The sequence below is a fragment of the Ambystoma mexicanum genome, chromosome 5q (assembly GCF_040938575.1).
Source record: "Ambystoma mexicanum isolate Mex_15411 chromosome 5q, UKY_AmexF1_1, whole genome shotgun sequence".
NCBI classification, from domain to species: Eukaryota; Metazoa; Chordata; class Amphibia; order Caudata; family Ambystomatidae; genus Ambystoma; species Ambystoma mexicanum.
Genome location: NC_090933.1, coordinates 1,370,378,897 through 1,370,391,770, shown reverse-complemented (window position 1 = coordinate 1,370,391,770; position 12,874 = coordinate 1,370,378,897).

The window sequence follows — 12,874 nt, the reverse complement described above, 5'->3', positions numbered from 1 at the left end:
GGAAATCAGTTGTTTCCTTGGCTCTTCTCTAGGCTAGCCACTGTTGCATCTGATGTTGTGATGGAGTTGGGGGATGTGGATAGGATGGGTTATGAGTGTGAGGAGCTAGCTTTAATTGCTAGATTTGGGTAGACCCCTTCCCAGTACCTTAAGAGGTTTAGAACCCTCAAGAAGCATGATGGTACCCCTTGGCCTACCTGGGTATGTGAATGTTTGAAAAACTTAGATGGTTGGTTTAAGGGTTACAGAGTGAGCACTTATGAAGGTATGATACATCTTGTTATGTTGGAGTCAATTTATGATGCCCGCTCTTGCTCAGGCAGCACTCGGCTGATTCTAAGGAGATAGATCCAAAGAAGCACTGCTTAATTTGTGGGGCTGGTTGCCAGTGCCCAAAACCGGCACTCTTTTTTGGGCACCGGAACTCATGCGGGGCCAGCGCACGTGCAATTGCTTTGTTTGTTCTTCCACTTCGCTTTGCTTCGATTATAAATCATTGGGATTTGTCATTCTGATCTCGATCTCTCTCGTGCTTGCAGGTTCCAGGCCATGGCTGGCTGGGCCTGAGAGGGGCCAGCAATAGCAATGAAGAACAAACTGCTACACACAACAGCCAATGAAAACTACCATTCTGTTGTTACTATGCAGTATTTGATACATTCTGCATAGTAACACAGAATGTGCAGTTTTCATTGGCTGTACTTCTGAGCAAGTGAAATTACAATGGTGATGTGTTGTTGTTGCCACAAGAGGCAGCGCAGCGCCACCTTCATTTCACAAGTTACTTTGAAGTGAAGATGTCGAGGCGTGGCGTCATCAGTCCTGACTTGTGAGAGAGAGTGTCTGCCCTGCTGCACTGCGTGGTGCGGCCTAGTTGCTGCCTGTGGATTGTGCCCAAAAGCCTGTTTTTTAATTTTGTCTTTGAAAACCTGACCTTCTGTGGGGCCAGTGGCCCCGCCCCACAGAAGGGAGGTTTTAAAAGAAATAACTTATTTTTAGTGGCGGCTGTGGCCCATCACTTCGAAAGTATTGGGCCCCAGCCTCCCAAATATACGTTTTTTCTTACCTTCTGTGGGGCCGCTGTGCCGCGCACCTATTTTTGTCATCATCAGGCTCAGCATGGCCGTGGTGGTGGTGGCCCCACGGAAGGTAGCCTAAGTGATTGAGGCAAGGCAGGGCAAAGCCCAGGACCGGGCAGGGCACGGGCGGCAACGTGGTCCCAATAGTGTCTGTCACAAAAGGAATGAATTGTCGTTTGCAACTTTGGCCACTTTTTCATTGGTGCCGAGCCCGACTCGAGGCAATTGTATGCTCCAGTTTGTTTGTTTGTTTATTATTTGGTAATGTGCGCCAAACCCAGGGGTAGCCGGGCGCAACAGTTTTCATGACAACTTAAGCTTGTTTACAGTATTTGGCAAGAATATATACAACATAGCAGAAAAAGAGCAAATATATGTGCGACTATATACAAACATATGCCGTGGGAAGAAGCAAGTATATAAAAGAATATATACAGACAAGTGCCTAGGAGCAGGGCATGTCTTTAGGTGTCCGGGCAACAAATCTGTCGTGGCTGGGTGGGAGTAAGCTAGTCCTTGGCACGCAGCCAGTTGATTATCTTGTGCCTGAATTTCGGGTACGGTTGTTCAGTTCTAAGTTCAAGAGGTAAGTTGTTCCAGCAGTGAGCAGCTTTGATGGGAAAGCTAGTTCCTCCCGCAGTGGATCGTTTAAACCTTGGAGTCTCTAGTTTAAAAGGTATTGGCGGATCTTGTGGGCTGCGTGGGAATTTTCCTATTGATTTTTTCCATTAGATACGGGGGGTGCTAAGTTGTTGAGGCATTTAGATGTGAGGGAAGCTGTTTTTAGTAGAATCCTGTCCATTATTTCTAGCCAGTTAGCCTCTTTCCTGCAGTTAGTGATGTGCTCTCTAAAGGGGATATTTAGTGCTGCTCTCAGGGCATTGTTCTTTAGTCTTTGGAGTTTGTCTGTGATGTATTTATTGCTTCCAGAGTACAGGGCATTGCAGTAGTCTAGACTAGACATGATAAGGGCGTTAGCTAATGTGATGCAGTTGGCACTGGAAAGGTATGTTCTAGATGCGCGGATGAGTTTGTTTGCAGGTGTAGGTGGTGGATGAGGCAAGGGAGTTGACCTGCTTCTTGAGAGTGAGGGAGGAGCCCATATAGAATCCAAGGGTTTTAACCACAGACATCACCTTGATAGGATTATTATCAATGTTGAAGGATGTGTAGTTTGGGCATAGTTTCTGGATGTTGGCTTCAGAGCCTAGGATTAGTAGCTCCGTTTTGTCATCGTTCAGGCAGAGGCCATGTGAGGCCATCCATGCCTGAATGAGGGTGTACATTTTGTTCACCAAGGCTGAGTCTGTCTCATAGTCACCCGAAAGGGGTATGAGGATCTGGGTGTCATCTGCGTAGTTCGTGTAGATGACACCCAGTCTGTCCAACTTGTCAAACAAAGGCTTGGTGAAGATATTGTACATGGTCGGGGAGACACATGATCCTTGCGGGACACCACAGGTTATTTTGATAGGGTCGACTGAGTCGGAGGTGGAGAAGACTCGCATGGTGCGATTTGCTAAGAAGGATTGAACCCAGGCTATGGCATCTCCGGGTGAAGTTGGCAGTCGATTCGAGGTGGTTGCATAAAACTGCATGGTCCACCAAGTCGAAGGCAGTCGACAAGTCCAGTAAGAGGAGCAGAGCTGTTTTCCCATTATCCTTAAGTTCCTCAATTTGGGTCTTGAGGTCTATCAGAGCTGTTTCCGTGCCATGAAGTGGACGGAAGCCAGATTGCCGTGAGCCAAGCAAGTGGTTAGCTTCCAGGTAATCCTGAATTTGAATGTAGGCAGCTCTGCCTAGGATTTTAAGTAGAAAAGGCACTGTGGTGATAGGTCTATAATTGGTGTGGATAGTGGGGGTCCAGGGTTTGTTTTTTCAGTAATGGTAGGACCCATGATTCTTTGAGGCTGGTGGGTACTGTGTTGGATTTAAAGGAAGAGTTTATGAGCTTGGAAATGAAGGGAGCTAGATCCCTAGCGGCGTCCATTATTAATTGTGCTGGGGAGGAGTCGCCCTTACAATTTGAGGGTTTGAGGGAGAGTATTTTTTTTTCTGTGTCAATTATGTAGATGGGCTTGAATCTAAATGGTGCAATAGTCTTGTTCTTCTGAGATTGGGGTGTTTGTTGGTCTGGTGGTGGAAGTGCAGCCTTTTTTTTAGCAATTTTACATTGAAGTGAGGAAATTTTGTTAGCAAGGGCATTTTGTATGTTTGTGCACAAAGCTTTATTTTTAGGGGCATTGTCTATTGGTTGAATAGGGGATTCCATTTCGCAGAGGATGGCGAAGAGCTCTTTAGTATTAGAGTTGGCTTTTGTGATTCTGTCATTAAAGGTGTTTTTCTTGGTTTTGATAATTTCTTTTTTGTAAGATTTGGCAAATTCAGTTAGGTTGATTTTGTTGTATTCAGTGGGTGAGTGGCGCCAGATGGATAGGAGCTTTCTTTTCTGTAATCTCAGTGATTTGAGGTGGGGCGTAAACCAGGCATATAAGTGGGCTTCCTGTTTTGCTTTGCGTAGTTTGGCTGGAGCAACTGTGTCTAATACTTTGGTCATAGCATCATTGAAAGTGTTTACCACGGTGTCCGGGCTGTTACTTTCCAATCCTGATATGGCTGGGAGGAGAAGAGGTATAATGTTTTCAGCAGTCATGTCCTTCTTACTTCTGGTCGGGAGAGGGGGAACCATGTTGTTTATTTTGGGGCTAAGGAGATCTAGTGTGGCAGAGAAGGTTATTAGAGAGTGATCCGTCCATGTTTGTGGAGCAATATCGGTGATATTGATGTTGCAATTCAGTTCCGATACCGACCCTGGATAGCATTCATCTAAACGAAACATGAACTGTGAATTTTTGCCTGGGTGTTTCCGTTCTTCCTTTTAATGTTATCGGCCTCATCAGTTCAAAAACAAGCTTCAGCAAGGGTACCCGGAACGGTGCACGTATTGGGCTGAAACCGAACCAGCTGCACTTCGTGAGAAAAGCCCATGCAAAGACGAACTTCTGAAATGTCCTTTCAGGCTTAAAGATACACACATGGAAACTAGACGGGGATAAACATGGTGCACATGCCCACTAATCTGTCGTCATAAATAAAAGCACTAGTTGAGTATTCGTGTATAATTCTCAACCGTCTTTTGCTGTAATTTTTTTCCATAATTCCAGCGCATGTTTTCTATCCTGATGTGTGGTTTATACACCAGATGTGGCCCCTTAACCGGGGTACAATACGCTCCGAGCATGTGCTCCGAATGAGAGCACATGCAATCCTCAGATAGGAATCCTCAGATAGGGAGGTGGGTGTCTGTTACACCCCACAGTTTAGTGAAGTATGTCAAGAACATGTCAGTGGGAAGGAGATATCCGAATATGCATTCTCCTCTGGCTCCTGAATATTGGGTGACAAAACATATTTAGTTTTTTAATATGTGTTAAGGTGGAAAGAGGCTCTAAAGCAGAAGTAGCACCGGCCGTTGATTTCACAACAATGTCTTGCAGAAATGACTTTTTCCAAGTTATACAACACCATGCTCATGCTTGAAGGAAGGGTGAAGGGGGATGCATTTATGAGATGTGAGGACTGATAAGGGCTTGAGAGTAAATTGATTACACAAAACACCTGGATGCGGTGACTGAAGAACGGGCTGAGGGGAGGGTGCTCTTCCTGGAGGTAATCGATTAACAATACTTGGTGTATTTAACTGACTGCCAGATGGGGCAGAAGGGGTAGAGACAAATACAGTGCAACAGTGACTGAAACAGAATGCTTTTTTATTTATTTTCATTTTTAAAGCGCTCACACAGCCCAGGGGCATCAAGGCACAGTTACAGGAGGAGAATGTCTTAGTTGCGTATTTACTACTAGCCTGCGCCAGCAGTTGCTGCAGCACCAAACATGTGGCATGGAGCAGCAGCAGTGTGATGGGCTGGTGGTAGGCCGATCTAGGTAGGTCTAGCACTGAACTGGTGCGGCCGGCGCACCCGCGCTAAGGTTGGCTCCGGGCCTGCGCTGTGGACGGCACCGCGCCCGGCATTATGGGGCCAATATTTATTGAGCACTGGCACTTATTCTTTTTACAAATTAAGCACTGCAAAGAAGTAAGCTAAGGCTGCTGACTTGTGGGTTGCCAACAGGGCTAATCACAAGAATTCTGGGGAACTCAGAAGAAGGATGAGGGAAAGCAGCCAAAGAAAGATAACAAAGAGAATTCTAATCCAATCCAAAGAGGGCCACAAACAAAACAATAAGGGTAAGCCATAAGGGAAAACGAATCAGGCTAGTGCACCATCTGGACCAAAACCAGATGGAGGTCAGAACAAGCCCCCATTCATCAAGACATTTGGGAGATGTTATGTTTTTGGGTCAACTGATCATGTGAAAGGGGATCCCAGATGTAAGGGTAAACCTTCTGGGGTCCACAATGTCTCCTTAGCCTTCTCCCCAGAGGAAGAAGTACCTATGGCAAGTGGAAACGTTCACCTACTGGCTGATGAACCCATGAGAGTCTCAGCCAGAGTTTCTTTAGTGCCCCTGGGCTTGTGGGAACAACAGTATTTAGATGTCTATAATTCCATCCCAGATAATACTAAAGAGTATTATAATGATAGTGTTCTTGTGAATGGCCAGGTGTCACGAGATGACACCCTGAAAGCAGAGGCACAGAACACCCAGGAAGGGTTTCGGGTGGTTGTGCCGAAGTAAGGTGGACAGAATAGTACACACACAGCTGAAAGTAATGAGAACGAAGAGTAGTCAAGTGTAGCAGGGAATAAGATACAACAGAATGGATTCCCTCTAGGGGTGTATGCAGATATAGGAAAAGAGTATTCCACGAACCTTAGGAAAAACTCTAGCCTTCTGCACATTTTGCTATAACAGAGGCCCACGCTGTTTGCTCATGGCTTGGAACAGCAGTTATGGGTGTCTGTAATGTAGAAACGAGACAAGGGAAGGGGCAGAGGTTGACTGATGGGAACCAACAGACAAGCTCTGTACAAAAGGGTCTACAAACAGTACAAGAGAAGATACTTACAGACAAATCCAGGAAAAGGAGGTTGATAGCAAACTAGCAGAAGGAAATGAAGGGAAAGTCGTGTAACAGGATTGGACAGCAGAGGACAGTAAGGAACAAGGTTGAGAGCTCAGAGGAGCAGGAAAGCAATGAGCAAGCCCACATGAACAGGGCTGTAAGGTAGAGAGCCTAGAGGGAAAGGGCTTAGGGCAGCAGAGTAAAGCAGGCTGCACGGCAAGGAACCCAGAAGGGCCGGGCAGCAAGGAGTGAGCCCTGAGGGGCAGGGCCACTGACCGTAGAAGGTTGCAGAGGACTGTAGAGGGCTGCTAGAGAGAACCCAGCGGAAAAAGGTAGGTAGTAAGCAGCGGAGCGTGATCAGCTGCAAAGTAGGAAGCCCAGAGGACAAGGGCTGTAGGCAGCCGGAGTGAGGCAGGCTGCAGAGCAGGGAGCCCAGAGGACAAGGGCTGTAGGCAGCCGGAGTGAGGCAGGCTGTAGAGCAGGGAGCCCAGAGGACAAGGGCTGAGGCTGGAAAGCAGCAGAGCGTGATCAGCTGCAATGTAGAGAGTCCGGCAAGGCAAGGGTGGAGGCTGGAAGGCAGCAGAGCGTGATCGGCTGCAATGTAGAGAGCCCGGCAGGGCAAGGGTGGAGGCTGGAAGGCAGCAGAGCGTGATCGGCTGCAATGTAGGGAGCCCGGCAGGGCAAGGGCGGAGGCTGGAAGGCAGTAGAGCGTGATCAGCTGCAATGTAGAGAGCCCGGCAGGGCAAGGGCTGAGGCTGGAAGGCAGCAGAGCGTGATCAGCTGCAATGTAGAGAGCCCGGCAGGGCACTGGATCCAAAGCCGGAGTAAGGAGGAACCGCAAAACAAGATCCGTAGCTCAAAGCAACAAGGAGCCGGGAAGACTCCTAATGCAAGAGCCTGAGCTCCTGCAGGCAGCAGCATTTATACCGCCCAGCCCAGCACAGAGGCAGGCTAATTGATCGCACCTGGCTAAGCACACCTGTAGACAATCGGCCACCTCCCTCTCTGTTCCTGAGTTGGTGGAAGCAGAGGAGATCCCTAGGGCTTCTGGGGATTGTAGTTCCGAAGATGACGAATAGGAATGGCCAGGAAAAGATGATTATAGCCAAGTGCATTGTGGTAAGTGTAGTTAAAGCCTCGCAAATGGGAAATAAGGTCCATATTGTTCGTAAATGTATGCGCCCATGGCGCAGGCATGACACCAGGAGACCCCTGCCATCATGTTAAACGGAAATCATATAGTGCTTCCTTTTGCTTTATATTGGCCTAAGCCTAGTCGCTCTATGGGGAAACAGCATTGCAAAGTTACGATTTTGGATCGACTTCACTGCCATTTCAGAATCATCCGCCATTTTGATTTCTGTTCGATATTCTCTGTTCTAAAATGGTGGACTGTGTTTTGAGCTTGCAACCAAGCCTCTTGACCTTTGAGTTCTGTTAATGTTTAGGCTGTCCAAGAACCGACTGTTTAGACTGGGTAAAGAGACCTTGCGTTCCATATGAACTGTCATCTAAGTATTGTCTGCGCACACAATCCTCATCCTTGTATAAACATTGGGACAATATAAAGCAAACCTTGAGCATGGACACAGGCCGAATGCAATTGTGAGGAGACAACAAACAGTGCTTGCTTGAGGATTTGAGAACATACATCGTCATTGTGTCTTCAGGGAAATGCAAACCTATGTAATCCTTTGCATATTATTGTATAAACTGTATGTGAAATAGGCACGAACTGTAGACGACAAATTATTAACATGTAGAGAGGCTGGACAATATTACTCATAATTGTATAAAAGCATGAATGTTTCTAATGTCCAGCACTCTCTCTCCTCTCTTTGACGGCTGATACTCATTGCAGGGTGTTGAGAGACAGATAGATATCTGTGTTTCTTTGTAACTGTACAGAATAAAGATCTGTGAATCTTTTTAGCCCGTGATTGGTGTATTTCCTTTTTGTGGTACTCGACCTCGATATTTCCTTGTTTTTACAGATGGCGCTCGAATAGGGACCCTCAAGATTGATGCCATCTCGTTGAAGTGTTGATGCGGCTATCGGACTTGGATCGGACGGTGAGAAAGGGGCCCCTTCTTGGATGAGATGCGACACCTCAACAGTACTGCACGACCCGATCCCTCGATGGTGAGCACGCAGTCCGAGACAGCGTGGGTCCATATATCGAGGTGGGCAGTTTTGCCGAAATCACCAACCACAAGGGTCCTTTGTTGTCCTTAGTAATCCGATCGGTCCTCCCTTAGTCCTTTGATCAGATGAGTCATGCCCCGATTCCTAGGTATCCTGATATTTGATTTGGCGCATTGTTCTCGTGAGTACAATTACTGCCAGGTAACACCAGAAATCTGATATGCCTGAGAAATTGTATGCAGAGACAGACAATCTTTGGAATTTGGCCAGCCGGCACCACAGGAGGGGTCACTGGTATGTACTATGCACTGTAAGTACGGCCTTGGTAGTATAGTGTTTAATGATATTTGGCACCGACAAACTAGACATGCTTCCAAACTTCAGTGACCAATCAATGGTAGCTTTGAGATTTCTCGCATAGAATATTTAGAATCTATATTGTTAAAGAAAAAAGCTAGACCTGTAGCATTTGATATATTACAAAATTGGAAAAAAGAAGCTATGCAGCAGCTTAAAAGTAGAGAGAAACATGTGCGCCGACATATGTCGAACGCCGAGAAAGCGGTATTGTATGATCAACAAAAACAGTCAGAGTCAGTTAGAAACATGGATAGGGCTTTTCAACTTGGTATCCAGAAAATATCCCCGTTCAGATGAATTAATTGACAAGCTTTTAAATGAACGAAGGCCTGGTGCCACTACGTCACCTCCTTATGTACCTATTCCTTTTGTTTGACCTCTTCCTGCTGTTGTTCCTCCTCCTGTAGTAATTCCTGCACCTCTTATTGCTCCTCTGCAACTACCTATTGCTCCTCTTCCTATTGTTGCTCCTCCACCTGTACCTCCACCTTTGCCTGCTGCCATGGGTCCGGTAGATTTGTCTTTTACACCAGTGATGGGACCTTCGTTACCTATTGTACAAGATGTGTCTACTCTTTCTCTTCAAAGTAGTTCTGTTCTGCTCGTAGTTGATAAGGGAGCAGAATCGAAAACTGTAACTCGTAATACAGTTTCTAAAGAAAGAAAGCGAGATCTGAATGCATGGGCTAGACAGTGCATGGAGAAAAGTGAACAATCTGATGTTTTTGATACACTCTCTAATCTAGAAGGTTTTCATGACAAAACTGTTTTTATTGAAGGGCTGGGAATTCATTTATCTGTAAAGTGAAACAAACTGAATGCAGAAGATGTCCCACAAGGGTTATGATATGATATGATAGGCATTTGTAACGCGCCTATACACAAGTGTTTCAAGGCGCGACGAGGTGGGGGGGGCAAAGGGAGACAGACAACAATCCTACTAGGCCAGGTGTCATTCAGATCGGGCAAGTGCAAGGGTAGGGGGACTGGAAAAGGTAGGGGGACTGGGAAAAAGTGCAGGGGAAGGGGAGAGGGGAAGTGCAGTACATGGTTAGTAGAATACTAGTTAAATAATAGGGCCAGCTGGTGGCAAGTGCAAGGAAAGTGCGTTACATGGTTAATAGAATACAAGATAAATAATACGGCCATCTGGTGGCAAGTTCAAAGGTAAGTGCCGGGAGAAAGGGGCTGTAGGATACAGAGACAGTCCCGTAGTGCATGTAGACAGTGCAAGGAAGAGTGGCTGGGCCAGGACATGAGATCGGTGAGTGGCCCAGTTGCAGATTTAGTGCAAGTTCAGTGATTTTAGCAGGGGAGAGAGGGAGAGAAAGCGGAGGCAAAGAAGAAGTTTTTGAGGTGCTTCCGGAACCGGAGATGGTTCTCCTCAAGTTTCAGGGAGGCAGGAAGGCTGTTCCAGAGGGAGGCCCCTACTGCGGTGAGAGATCTACCACCAGCTCATTGCTTGGAGAAGCGGCTGACCCTGAGGTAGTTGGAGGTGGATGAGCCAAGGGCTCGAGAAGGAAGATACTTAGAAAGAGAGAGTTGCAGGTATTTTGGCCCAAGGCCCCAGAAGGCCTTGTGGACAATGCAGAGGGTTTTAAACTTAATCCTTGCAGCCACTGGGAGCCAGTGTAGTGATTTCAGTCCTGGAGATATACGGTCCCTGGGCTTGAGGCCAAGGACAAGTCTTGCAGTCCTGTTCTGGATGAGTTGCAAAGGGCGGAAAGTAGAGGCAGGAAGATTTAGATAGAGGCTGTTACAGTAGTCCAGCCTAGAGAGAACCAGAGCTCTGGAGACAGTGAGCTTCTGGGGGAAGGAGAGAAAAGGAAAGATACCTCTGAGGAGGTGTAGCTGGTAGTGTGACTTCTTAGAGACGTCAGAGATGTGAGGAGAGAAGGAGAGTGTGGAGTCAAAGATGACCCCGAGGTTTTTTGCCGTGCAGGTAGGAGCAGGAAGAGGGCCAAGGGAGGCTGGCCAGAGAGCTGCAGGGAAGGAGGGAGTGGGTGTGCCGATAAGTAGAATCTCAGTCTTACTGGCATTAAGGCAGAGGTCGTTGGCGGCACACCATTCCTGGATAGCAGAGAGACAGTCAGAGATGAGGGAAGGGGAAGAGGAGGCTGAGGGTAGCCTGAAAATGAGCTGGGTATCATCCGTGTAGCACTGAAAGTTGGGACAGAGAGCGGCTATGCGATGAGCAAGAAGTATAAGATACTGATTGAACAGCCAGGGGGAGAGGTTAGATCCCTTGGGGACACCACAGGTAGAGAAAAAGAAGTCAGAGAGGAAGGAACCCAGTTGGACCTGGGAGGGTCGATTGGAGAGGAAGGAGGACAGCCACGCCAGAGCTTGACCAGTGAAACCCAGGTTATCACAGAGACGGTTGAGCAGGATGGTGTGGTTAACAGTGTCAAGGCAGAAGAGAGGTTCAGCAAGATGAGAACACAAGGGGTATTAGAGTCAAGGTTTGAGAGCAGGTCCTCACGGATGTTCAGGAGAGCAGTTTCCGTGCTTCTGGCAGCTCTGAAGCCAGACTGATGGTCATGAAGACTACCAACAGATTCAGCATGGAGATTAAGCTGGCAGATGGCCAATTTCTCCAGGAGCTTTCCCAGGAAGGGAGTGATAGAGATTGGGCGATAGTTAGCTGGGCAGGAGGGGTCGGAGGAGGGTTTCTTAAAAAGGGGGTGCACAAGGGAGTGCTTGAGGGAGGATGGGAAGACTCCAGAGGCGAAGGAGTGATTGCAGAAGTCAGCCAAGGCAGGCGCCAGGGAGTCAATGTGGTCCTTGATAGTTTTGGAGGAACAGGGGTGGACCTGTTTTGACAAGACTTTCATAAATCAGACTTGTCTCGAAACCTCGTCAGCAGAAAAAAGGGGAAAGGCAGAGAAGGAGGGAGGAGGGGTGGCTGCCAAAAGGCCAGAGGGAGAGCAGGGAATAGGGGAGGGGAGGTGATAGGAGGAGAGTGAGGACAGGATGTCTTGAGTTTTTTAAATGAAGTGAGAGGCCAGTGCCGTGCAGAGGGCCTGGGAGGGGACAGGAGAGGTGGAGACTGCAGCAGGGTTGGCCAGCTCCTTGCAGATTTTAAAGAGTTCGGCCGAATTGTTAGATGCCGCAGAGATGCGGGCTTGGATAAGGGCTCTCTTCTTAGTGAGAACAGAGAGCCGGTATTGCCTTTGGAACCGGTGGCAGGCCAGTTTGTCAGAGGATGAACATGAAGCATGCCATTTCCTCTCTGCCACCCTGCAGTTGCGTTTAAGGGTGACGAGATCTGAGTCATACCAGGAGTTACATTTGGGTTTGGGCTTCAGGCGGATTCTCATGACAGGGGCAAGGATATCAAGGGTATCAGATATAGCAGAGTGGAGAGTGGAGAGGGCTGTGTCAGGGTGGGTGTCAGCCGAAGGGGGATGGGGGGGCCAGAAGGTGGTAGCTAAAGCCTCAACTGACACGGGCTTCATGGGTCAGATGACCGTGAAGGTGGGTGGCAGTGATGAGGGTGGCTTTGCCTGTGGGGTAGGGAGGGTGAGGTGGGAGGATAGGAGAGAGTGATCATTCCAGGAGAGAGGAGTGGAGAGAGGGACAGAAAGGGGAAGGTCAGAAGAGATCAGAGCATCAAGAGTGTGCCCTGCAGAATGGGTCGGCCCAGACGGGAGGGATTCAGATCCGGTTGAGGGATCTGAATGTTTTAGCATATTCAAGAGATACTATGGAGAAAGTATATGAGCACATTGAGAGGGTTTTTGAGTATAGAAGGGAGTTGGAAAGGTTACGGAATGATGAAATAGATGGTGATAGTTTGGGCGCTATGTTTGTACAGAAACGGTTCCTTCCTCTTTGTAAATCGATGAGTGAAGAAACACAAATTTGCACAAGAGATGCACTTAGATGGATTTCATACATGGCGATATCTCCCGTAGAAGTATATGACACGTACAGTCAGTATATGCCAGAAATGCAGAGGAAAGTGATACAGGTAATGGTAGAATACCTCCAGGATGAATGCATAAAAAGAAAGATTTGTTGTCCCGCAGCATTATTGAATATCTACAAGAGAGCTTTTTCGTCTGACACTCCTTCAGCTGCTTTAGCGCTCGATTTAGCTCTGTTGCTCAGTAAGCGTTCAGAGTTGCCTACTTCTCAGTTGCCTATGAGAAAGGTTCCTCCGACATTTGTCCCTAAAGTTGAGGTCCCGGCTAATCCCACAATGGGTGTAGCCGCCTATGATATTGATGCAAATTATGTGTCGCAGTTTGTTCACGT